The 12373-nt window shown below is 40.6% G+C and overlaps 1 protein-coding gene across 1 annotated transcript in view; it reads right to left on the bottom strand.

The window, feature by feature from the left end:
* The window catches only part of enc (encore), a 207595-nt gene extending 197382 nt beyond the window's left edge, over nucleotides 1-10213 (bottom strand). The window contains exon 1 of the mRNA XM_065226065.1: nucleotides 10006-10213. The gene's annotated coding sequence lies outside the window, so the exon portion shown is untranslated. The remainder of the gene's footprint in view (nucleotides 1-10005) is intronic.
* Nucleotides 10214-12373: the final 2160 nt, after the last annotated feature.

The following is a 12373-nucleotide window of genomic DNA, read 5'->3' as shown; positions in this document are numbered from 1 at the left end:
GACCTACCCCTTGGCTACAATGCATCTCCCAAAGTGTACCAGATTCTTCATCACAATTCTCTTGGCTAGGAAAAAGATCCTGGGGTTCACTTCCATACTCAGGCCCAGCACGGACACGGATTGGTACATTTGTGTTCGAAAGCTACGGTCTTACTTTTGCAACTGAGCTCCCGGGCTTGTATGTTACCAGTATTCGTTTCGGACAGTAGTGCCTCTGTGCCAAGCCAAAGCGACATGGCATATTCGTACTATTGATTTGTGTAATAGATTGCGCCAATGGACTAGCTTCAAAAAACTTCCAAGAAGCCCAGAAATCATTAAACTTTTCTGGTTTTACATGATACTTTCGGAAGTCCCCTGAACTTTGCTGAATTTCTTGGGAGTTCTCTGGACTTCTAGGAAGTCTTCAGAACTTCTCGGAAAATCCCAGAGCTTTTTGGAAGTTACTAGAACTTTGAGCAGAAATCCTTGGATATCGCTAGATCTTGTAGCAAATGAGCATAGCTTTTCGAAAGACCTCAGAACTTTTCGGCTGTATCTAGAGCTATCTTCTTAAAAATTAAACTTCATAAAACTTTCGGAAAGCTCCAATAACTTTTCATACATGCTCAATCTAGCTTTGCATTCGCTTTAATTGAGATCATAGTAAAATTTATCTTTGTTTACTCAGATCTCAGCCAAATGCTCTTTTTCAAAAATCTGAGTTTCGCCTTTTTTTCACTGAGATCCAGCTAAATGCCAAGCTAGCCGTAGGTGCCAATCTCGCCAATACAATTTAAGCGTTTTTGATTAATAAACTTCTTCAGATTGTTTCTGAAAACTTTAGGGAACTTTCTTCATGTTTGAAAAACATCCTTAATGACCAGAATTTTCCAAGTCGTTTAGAAAACTTTCTAAAAGCTAAGAGATCGTCCGAAATTTTATTTTAGCAGTATGATTTGTTCAAGAAAAACGCATTTTACTTGAAGACATTAGGTTGTTATAATGAACCTATCAAAAGTTATTCAATATTTTAACATAAAAATAGGTCATTTTCTACGCAAAATATCTGGAGAACGGGCAAATACGGGCAAGCCAAACCATCTTCATACAAAAAGTATGCCTTTGAACTACAAAATACAAGCGGTTTCATTAGGTTCTGATAGGTTCTACGCTTGGCATGTTAGAAATACATTTACCATACTACCAACAACATCCAACCTCTACAACACGTCATCTTTCATTCAAACAACACTGTAAAGCTTTTTCGGCTTCACATCATGATCCTAGCAAGCCATGATAAAAACGTTTAGCTGGCGCATCAACACAACAATGTGCTTATCAAATCGACTATGTGTGATACATTGTAATTAAAAACGTTCAGCATTAAATAAAATACGTTTGTGTGTCTCTTTATATGGATAATATATTTTTAATGCATCAGTGAACTTGAAAAAAATGCCATCTATCATCAGAATAGATTAACGTATGTTGTGTCGATTAGTCCTGAAATCATAAATTAAGAAAAAAAAAACTAAAATGAAAGATACATTGAAAATAAGCAGCGTTCATCATCGGTTCCAGTATCAATGCTGTCCTCGTCGCTGTCACCAGCATTGGAATAAGCTGAATCAAGAAGAAGAGATCTGGCATCTTCTGACAGTGGCATTTGTTTTTTGTCAGGAAGTGCCCTTAACGAGGAGATGAGGGGATCAAACGATTCTAGGAGCCGATTTAACAGGTCTGTGTTTGTTGCTGTCCGTGAAAATTTTCGTGTGTGGTCCAATCGATATATATTAATGTCCTTATTCCGACATTCTTGGGCCTCTTCCGACAATTGCCCAATTGGCACAAGAAAATGGCTTATGATCTGGGATCCATGCATAAGAACTTTGTGTACAGTCACCGGGAGATAAAACCAGGGCTAATTCTTGATTAATTCTCTTGCCGTTTCAAAACAATACTCTTCAAACTTTTGAGAGTCAATTTCCAATCCCGAAGCCAGAACTTCTAGTATTATTTTGCATCTATATAGCAATGCAGGGTTCAATCCGTTGATCTCAGCTGACTTCTCCCAGTTCTGGAAGAAGCGGCGTGCACTGTTTCCGTCATTCGAAGTTCCAGATCCTCCTGAACGAGGTTTTTCGACGATCAATCCTGTTTCCACGCGGAACCGTTCTTGTATTTGTTTCTTCCTCTGTCGCATTGCCTCATTATCAGCTCCTCTGGCTTGCCATTTCTTTGATATCCAAACGATACGAGATGTGAAGGAAATATTCATAAAAATGTATCCATGCATGTAATGTGCAAAGACCCAATCGAAAATTATCCTTGTTTGTTGGGCGTCGATGTATTTTGGAGAGATCGTTCATTTGGATAGGCGTGGCACCACAAATGTAGCACCTTCGGGAAGATTTTGTAGACGTTACCGAGTTGCACACTTTTCCGTCTACCATTGTCATGAGCATATCATATTTGACAACGATATTCTTCCCGTTTGTCGTCAGCTTCAATGGTTGCAAATCCGAAATCTGTTGTTCTATGTAGTCGTTTTCTTTAACCGATACCTCAATTGTTTCAGTTAGGAACTTAATATGAAGCGTGTTGAAGACGGTCGAGGGTTCTGAAAAAGGCACTTCTCGCCGCTTCGAGCAATAATGGGGACAATAGATGTAATGAGCATGTTGGAATCCGATTTAGCTGCATCATTGCAGTCAAATCGTTGCTTATACTCGGCGTGACCGGAACTGCCATCAAACACCCATTTAACGGTAAGCACGACGTCGAGCAGTTCACTTTCAGAAAATTCATCAAGCTTTGAAGTATTCGCTTCGATAATTCTTGCTGCAGTATGGTCCAACAATTCTTGAAGTTTCACTTCGACAACGTCTTCGGTAACGGTGATGGCATCGCTATCTGGGTAGCAAGCTTTTTTTTAGCAGACAATATTTCGTGGTAGTTCGGATACAACTTAGCATTTCTCGTGTTTGCGCCATGTCTCATTTTAAGGTATTGAGATTTTGTCAAATTAGCATCCAAAATCAATGCCAATGCCTCATTATTTGAGTCATGATCTTGGGCTGGCATTAGCCTTGCAGAGTTGAAAGCATCCGTTTGGCCCGAGTAGGTGTCGTACACGTGGCATTCCGGACAACAGTAGCTTCGTTACTTCTCCCGCACGATCGTAATTTCATCGGAGTTGCGTAGTTGCGTCGATACAGTCATCAAAAGACAACGGCTTTCGACCACGCTTAACACCGTTAGATGTAGACGGAAGTTCATTCATAATTGCTTCCGGTAATTAAAGTAGTAAACGTTCTGCTCGAAAACATTGCTCAAGGTTCGGTTGTGCTTATCCCACAGCCTCTTAAAGTATTTGCACAGATTCTCTGCGATTTCAAATACCTTTGAATGAACCTCTGGCATGAGGTCGGCATCGATGTCGAATTTGCTCAAAATATGTTGATCCACAGAAAGACACTTAGTTTTAGGTGCTCCATTGGCTTTCCATAAGTGAAACAACTCATGTTTGTCGATACATTCTATATAAAACAAATTATCTTGAAGCATCTCATCATGTTCAAGCAGCCATCAATACAACCCTAATAAAAATTGTATGGTTAATTTGCTTAACGACGTGTTCTGGGTATCATCCAAACCATTTGTGGAATAGTTCAATGATTTGGGTTATCGTTCGTTTATGGTTATTTTTTATTAGGGAAGGCATTAAAAATAAAAATACGAACGTAACGGGTGGCAACTAAAATTTTGGAATTTCTTTCTCAAGCTGTCAAAAAAAGACAAACATACTTGAAGAAGATCTGATTTATTGAAATTAAAGATACATTGTCCATTGTTGAAAAAAAATTAGTGGACATTTGAAAACGGTCCGTAATCGGATGTTTGGCGAAACTTCCGTTTGATGTCGGAACAGGAGCGTTGTACGGCCTTCATGTCAACTTTGCGAATGCATCTCTTGATTCTACTAATCAACTGTTTGCAATTCGTGGCACTCCAGTTATTTTTGTACACCAAGGAGCTCAAAACCCCGAAGAAATCTTCGATTGGGCGACACTGAGGCAGATTTGTCGGGTTGTGGTTTTTGGGTACAAATGGGATCGAATGGGTATTCAGGAACGATTGTGTTTTTTGGCGTAATGCGATGACGCTTTATCCGGCCAAAACACGTATTGTCCATCAGCATGATGTTTTTGTAGAAACGGGATCAAAATTTTCTTCAAACATTCGTTCTGGTACACATATTGATTGATTGCCAAACCAGAGGGCACGAGAAAGAGAACGAAGTCTTTTTGCGTCCATAATTTTGGCTGGTATTCCACTACCTTGCTTGCGAGCAGTTGTTGGGGATCTTAGGATATGGTAAACAGTCGAAGCCGCAACATTTTCGCTTTTAAAATGTTGTACCGTATACTTTTTGCCGAGATTTCTGTGCAGTCCGTAGAACTGTACAACGCGCTCGCGAAATACTTCTTGTTTCGACGGCATTTTGAGCAAAACTGAGCAAGCATAAACAAAACAGAAAATACTAGCAGAAAGAGGAGAGAGAGAGCCAACACATACACACTCTTATTTCTCTTTGAGCTCGTTTGTTGTTGAGCACAGAGGCCTCGAAAAAAATCCAAAATTTTAGTTGCCACCCGTTACCTGACGAAGTCAAACGTTTTTCGGACTCCATTTTCAATAAATCGTTTTCCATCAGCGGTCTTGTTATACTGAATTAAATTTGACAAATCTCAACCGAACTGAGCTGCAAGCTGCACTTCACAATTCACTTTCTTCTAAGCACCTCACGTAAAGCCAATTTCATAAGCACATTGTTGTGTTGATGCGCCAGCTAAACGTTTTTTATCATGGCTTGCTAGGATCATGATGTGAAGCCGAAAAAGCTATATGTTAAAATATTGAATAATTTTTGATAGGTTCATTATAACAACTTAATGTTTTCTAGTAAAATGCGTGTTTTGATGATATCAACAACTTTTTAGAACAAATTGTACTGCTAAAATAAAATTTTGAACATTTTTTCTAACAAAAAATGATTTTTGAGGAAGTTTTCATAAAAACGTCAGTTAACTCATCATACATTGAGTATACGATATTGACATCTTCAGCAAAGTTGCTAGTATTTGCATTATCTACAACTTTGCTGAAGATGCCAACCACTTTTGAGCATGTTTACAAAATTTGAATTTTTTATTGCCCTTTTAGGTGGATAGATCCTAATTTTACTTACTTCAAAACAAAGCTTACAAAGTATCTAACAACTTCTCTAAAGACACTACCCTTCCAAAATGACGTTTACATACCCAAAATAAAAAAAACGCACGTTTTCGGTAGGTTTGAACCACTGTGCAACGGTTCGGTAAAAGTTTAAATATCAGTGGAAAATTCAAAATAAGTTAGTTTATTCCAGATTTGTACAGACTTCATTAATCAAACCTCATTTAATGATAAAAAATAAAATTTGTCAATTTTAATATCTTCCTACATGGCTACATGTAACGGTCATGTTTAGCTGTTCATAAACTTAGAAAATTTTACAAATTCAGTGTGAATCCAAAGGATCTCATTAAGATACTTGTTTACATTAAGATCTTAGGAATGATCTACCTGATATCTTCTGAAGCTCTCCGAATGTGTCCTCAAAATTACTCTGACTGTCTCATCGGAAGTACTCCAGACTTCTCTTCGAAAGTTCTCTGAACTTCTCCTCTGAAGTTCTTTGAATTTCTTCCCCGATGTTCTCTATATTTATAGTCGGAAGTTCTCTTAACTTCTCTCCAGAGATCCGCTGGAATTTCTATGAACTTCTGCCTAGGAAGTTCTCTGAATTTTTCCTCGAAAGATATCTGAACTGAACTTCTTTTCGGAAGTCTTCTAAACAAATGCTCGTAAAGTTTTGGAATTTCCCGTCGGAAGTTCACTGAACTTTTTTTCGGAAGACCAGGTCTGTAAAGATTCTGATAACCAGAATCCGGACACACTTCAAAGACGTTGGTGGAACCTGTGTCATACTTGCGGGCAAAGAAGGCTGCATGTCCGACGACAGTTCGTACACGGTTGCCTTGAGCAGATTATTGAGATGATTATAGACGACGAAGATGATTCTGTCTTTACCTTGCTCATTAGAACTTCATATCATGTGAAAAATGCTCAATTGAACCAAGCTGCATTTCATCGTCGTTTTCGACATACAAATCACATCCGGTAGATTTTGATCGTCGTTTCCGAGAAAGTCCATTTTGAATCGAAAATACCGTTATTATGCAGCACATTTATCCTTTATCGCTGACAACATTCAAACAAAACAAAAATGTGAAACTTTCTCGCCAATTGATCCGGTTACAGTGCTTGCTGCTGCTAATACTTGGGTAAGAAAAGCATCTCCAGCAGCTTGACCTGTCGATCTACGGTATCATCTTTGTCTGCCAGTGGAGGTACTTGCAGAACTTGTCCGAATAACCACATTATCACTGACGTGCCTCGGAAAAGCGTTCTGATTGACGAAAAAACTGTAGTACAACTCCTGGCAGGTTTATCTCAAAGATATATTTGCCGAAACCTCAGTCGGAACAGCTGCACGTGAATAAGTTTTAGTAAAAATAAGAATCTCTTAATTCTTAAATCTAGTGCCAATCACCGACGGATATCGAATGTCAACCATTGACGACAATCGCATGCAAGGGAAGTGTAGCTTCCACACCTGCGTAGGATATCGCACCTATCAACACACACGGGCCGGGGGCCCAACGGCTTTAAAGGGTGATACGGTCAAAATTTGGTCAAGGGAAAACGCGTGTAAATCGGTGAAATCGTTTATTTAAAAAATCAAATTAAATTTCTTTTTCAAGTTCAATTAGTATAAAATTCAGGAAAAATATTCAGTTAGGCTTCCGCTTTTCCAAATCCGAATTGCCGGGCCTTACGCTTGACCCCTGCCATCAGATTTTGTACAGCCACCTTGTCCACCTTCTTCGCCGTAGAAAGCCAGTTTGCCTTGAACTGCTGCTCGCCCTTAGCAGTTTTTTTGGTCTTCTTTAGGTTCCGCTTGACAATAGCCCAGTATTTCTCAATTGGGCGGAGCTCTGGCGTGTTGGGAGGGTTCTTGTCCTTGGGAACCACCTGCACGTTGTTGGCGGCGTACCACTCCATGGCCTTTTTACCGTAATGGCAAGATGCCAAATCCGGCCAAAACAGTACGGAACAACCGTGTTTCTTCAGGAAAGGCAGCAGACGTTTATTCAAACACTCTTTCACGTAAATTTCTTGGTTGACAGTCCCGGAAACTATGAAAATGCTGCTTTTCAAGCCACAGGTACAGATGGCTTGCCAAACCAGATATTTCTTTGCGAACTTTGACAGTTTCATGTGCTTGAAAACATCTGCTACCTTTCCCCTTCCTTTTGCCGTATAAAACTCCTGTCCCGGAAGCTGCTTGTAGTCGGCTTTGACGTAGGTTTCGTCGTCCATTACCACGCAGTCAAACTTCGTCAGCATCGTCGTGTACAGCCTCCGGGATCGCGCTTTGGCCGTCGTATTTTGTTTATCATCGCGATTTGGAGTCACTACCTTCTTGTAAGTCGATAGTCCGGCTCGTTTTTTGGCTCGATGCACGGTTGTAGACGATACACCCAGCTTATTTGCGGCATCTCGGAGAGAGAGGTTAGGGTTTCGTCTCAGCGGCTTCCGGTTTTCGATTTCCCTCCGATCCAGACTTCCTGGCTGTCGACAAACGTTCCCCAAACACTTTAATTACATTTGTAACGGTTGATTTGGCAACTTTTAGCGATTTTGCCAACTTTGCGTGCGAGTAGCTCGGATTTTCGCGATGCGCGAGCAAAATTTTGATACGCTGCTCTTCTTGCTTGGACGGCATTTTGACAACTGAAGAGTGAATTCCAAAATCAAAATAGGAGCAACATTCTACACACACACACCTTCAAAATGAGGGGTGTTCAGGTTTTTTAAATGCAAAATTGAAAGAAATACGTCAAGTTGATATTGACCAAATTTTGACCGTATCACCCTTTACTTCCCTTCTGAAGGCTGGGATTGAACCAGACCCATTGGGATGAGAAAGCAGTCACGCTTACCAATACACCACCGGCAACAGCTTAAACATACGAATGAAAATGTCATTTTGTTGCTTGTGCAATAGACTGATGCAAAATTTGACATTTTCGCTCCACAGTGTTCAAACGATTTCAAATCGGGTCTTGATTAGCCTCCGCAATTTTAAACTCATTTAAAAAGAAACTATGATTTTTGTCCTCTATTCTACGCGCCATAAACACCAATGTTGCCTGCTGAACAGTTGATTGAGCATAATCATAAGACATCAGTAACTTGAATCATTAATAACTTTTGTTCCTTACATTTGATCGAAAAGTGGTCTTGAACAAAGTTGTAGCTGAGAAAATTTTCAACAAGCTCAGATATTATTTTCTAAAGTAGAGTGAACTGGTGAATTTTGAGATAGATATGAACCGAAATTATGGTTTCTCCATAGTAATTCCCATATAATCTTCAAATGGTTTGTGCCAAGTCAGTTTCTCACTAAATGAGTTCAAATTTTGGGAGGCTAATCAGGGCCCAATTTGGAACCGTTTGAGCACTGTGGAGCGAAAATTTCAAATTTTGCATCAGTCTATTGTGCATATGTGTGTGTATGATCGGTGAGTGAAGATTTTTGTTTGCCTACGGTACTTTTCGAAAATCACGGATTTTCCCTAATACGTCGAAATCGGCTCATTAAAACTAAATCCAAGATTAAAATTGAGGATAATACGGCATGGTGCTTACCGAGGATAATTCGAGATTGGCGTATTATCCTCGATGGAACTTACCGCCATAAGTATTTTCGGCAGCATCAAGAACTGGACCTCGTTTCAGGGGGTTCCATAAAATCAGGGCCCTCATTGTGGAAGTCCAAACACGGTCCAAGACTTCTCCATATAAGCGTTCATACAAAAAATGCTTCGTTTCGACTACCGCAATGATGCCCAGGTCTCGGAAGAATCCTCCGAAACCCATAGTGCGTATCCGCACGTGACTCGTATGAATCCGGTCGCGCTACACTGTAAACAGAAAATGCGCGTTAACAACCGACCGAACGGTCGTTTGCACGTGGGGCGCATGCGCCTAAGCCCGGTTGCATTCTCTCTCTTTCTCTCGCTCTCTGCGATATCCATACACTAATAGATTCGCACAGAGAATGTATAGAATGTTTCCGTCTCCAACAACAACATTGCCAAAGTGTGATAATGTAATGTGTAGTTGCAGCAGCAGCAGCAGCAGCATCTAAAGAAAGACGTACACTGAAGAAATCAGCCAAAACAACCATCATCGAGCACAACACAGGTGGCAAGTATTAGGTACACACATCCCACGAGTGGCATGTGTCGACGGAAACAACAGGGCAGCAGTCTAACAATACCGACCAACAACGAGACTCGGAGAGCTTCAATAAATCACCTATAAATAAGACGTACACACAATTTTTTTGGACCAAAAGTCCTCCCCGAGCCGGTTGTTATTTTCACTGACGCTATGATCGAGAGTTGGTAAACAAAAGACTCACTCGCCCGTTCGGATGTCCACCCCTCGGAAGATCAACCGATCGTCGACGAAGTGTGTTTGATTTTCGTTCTCTTCTATCCCATTTGGCACTGGTCCAGAGGATTACTCAGCGTAGCGATATTGCCCAGAAGTTCTTTTTTTTTGTAAGCAAAATTCAAAACAACACATTTATAAATATGATCTGCACCATAACAAGGAGAAAGTTCAAAGATTGAAGCACGCTTCGCATCGCCGTGCCTCGTGCCACCACCACCACCACAGATCTCAGGGAACACAGGACAACCTGCCCCCCTGGCCCCGGCCATCCACTCACAAACGCGCGCACATCCAGGGGGGGTATTTTTGCGATCTAAGTATTATTTTTCAGTATCCTTTTGTACCTAGCACTGGCTATATTCACTGGTGGGGAGCCTGGGAAAAGCTTACCTTCATCGATGCGGGAATATCCTTAAGTACACTATACACTACACGACACTACACACAACGCTGGTTCTACCAGTGGGAAAATTCGACTCCTGGGTCGAGAAACTCCAAACGACCCTGCACAGTCCAAACTCTTCCAAGGGTTTTGTTTTCTCCAAGGGGAACTCTATATTTTATCACACAGGAAAATCTCTAACACTGTCAGCAGTTGTCGCCATCTTTGCAACTGAGAGCGAGAAGATCTGATTGGAAAGCGGGAGCAGGATGGGTGATAAAACACCCGAACGCGATGCAATGATGTGCGCGCGGGCTGGCGGGGGGAGGAGGGAGCGTGATGCAGTTTTCGAGATGGTGGGTTGAGTGGAAAACGATATTCATATAGGAATCTGCGGCCGTGAGTGAGAAAGAGAGAGGGCATGTGTGTTTTTGTTTTGTTCCGCTTTGGTTCGTTGTTGAACGGGGTGCGTTTGGTTGTGTGCAGTTCTTATTGGATTGGCTTGAAAAATGTTGCTTGGTTTTAATTCAACGACTGGAAATAATCTTCAGAGCAACATGGGAAAAAGGCCTATGTTTCAAAGGTTAACAATGGCTTTAAACAACATTTTTTTTATTCGGAATAATACTTATTCAGCAGCATTTGGTTGAGGGAATTTGCTCTATCAGATGGTTCAATTATATTGCGTGAGTGTGTTATGAATCGTGCGCAATCGACGTTTAAAGTAATTGTGTACATTGGGTACATAGGCTCTTTTCACTTGTTGCTGGAGAATTTATCATTTTTTCGAATTTGCCGTTTTTTATTATTGAATGAATCAAGAGCAAGTTTTCATTACGTCGAAAGTAACAAAGGTAAACAAAGTCAAGCTATCAGTGTCAATCGAAGCTCCTGCTATTACACTATCTAGGGGAAACGGCTCTAATGTTGGCCTATGGATCCAAAGTTGGACACATCGCTAAAAATCTGCTATTTATCAATTTTATCTAGATGAACGCGTCATTGGGACGGTACTGATGGATATTTTTGGTCGCTATTGAAATTTTAGTCAATTGCTGAATTTATGTATGGGCCCATTACTGTCCGAATATAGCATCACATCCCATTTTTAAATTTATTTACCAGTCAAATTGCTTTTTGACGTAATAACCTTCCGATAAAAATATTTTTCGATGTTACTTAAGTCACCCCGAGAGTCACCTGATTTCTATGGAGATGCCGTTTGTCTTAAGTAACAGAGCAGCATTATTAAAGTGATAAATCGAACTGTTTGTTGCTAAGATGATCTCGGTGGTCCTAAAATGATGGATGGGCTGCAAGTAAGGAGACGTGGTTGGTAATTGACCACTTTTTCAAGCAGTTTTGGCGTGACTTTCTACCAGCGATTTCACAAAACTGGACCAACTAATTTCTATTTTTTTATGAAACGCACAAATGTTGGCCACTTTTCTCGAGGTCTAGAAGAAAAAATCTCAAAATAATGTGTCATTTCAAAGTTCGAATGGTAGTAAACGTCATTTTATCTGCTCGAATGAAGTGGTTAATTCTCCCGAATATCCTGGTAAATACATTTTGACTTAAGTAACATTAGGAGGCCACCAAACGACGTATAATAACTTTTGACTAAAAAAACAGTATTTTTTAGTATGAAGCTAGCGATCTGCTTTGTATGATTAATTGGAAATAGGAATAAATTTTCGGTCATCAATACAAAACTTTATTTTTCTCGGATCGGTACGAATGTTATTTTCGACATAATTGAAGTTATCTCTTGAAAATGAATATGAAAAATATATATTATTTTTGTTACGAAACTTACTATTCTTTCCAAGGGGGGCGACGCAATCTGCGATTCAGGAAAGATTTTGTTTTGCTGTGGTTAGCTGCGCGAGTTAACGCCGGTGCCAACCGCACTTGGCAAATTCCATCGTCGGTGCTTTCGTCAGCATCTAGGACGGATGCACAGAACGGCAACAACAGCGAGCTTCATCAGCATTCCGCAATCGGGCGATCGATTGGACTCCGGACTTGCATAGTGGACACTTTTCGCGAGTGCTAGGTTCTCTGTAGGAATTATTGATTGAATAAAGAAGTCTTTAGGTAGCAGCAGTAGTGAGTAGATCTTTTTTTAAAAAGAACCTCCGACGTTCAAAACTTTAACTGGCGCCCGAATAGGGACCTGCCGAAGTGGAAATCGTATAAGTTCCGCAGTAAAAATCGTAAACTCAGTGCTAGTGCGAAACATCCTCAAAAGTGGAATATCACAGATTCCAGCGATTGGTCCAAGGAGCCAAGCACCTATCACAAACGGGTACCACGAGCCCCACCGTAGCAACCAAAGCAGGAATCAGGACACCGTAGCCATCCGGCTCGATC

The sequence above is a fragment of the Ochlerotatus camptorhynchus genome, unplaced genomic scaffold (genome assembly GCF_037179485.1).
Source record: "Ochlerotatus camptorhynchus isolate MF236.1 unplaced genomic scaffold, CSIRO-AGI_Acam_v1.1 ptg000244l, whole genome shotgun sequence".
Classification (NCBI taxonomy): domain Eukaryota; kingdom Metazoa; phylum Arthropoda; class Insecta; order Diptera; family Culicidae; genus Ochlerotatus; species Ochlerotatus camptorhynchus.
The sequence above is the reverse complement of the archived record's forward strand: the minus strand, read 5'-3'. Positions and strand labels throughout refer to the sequence as shown.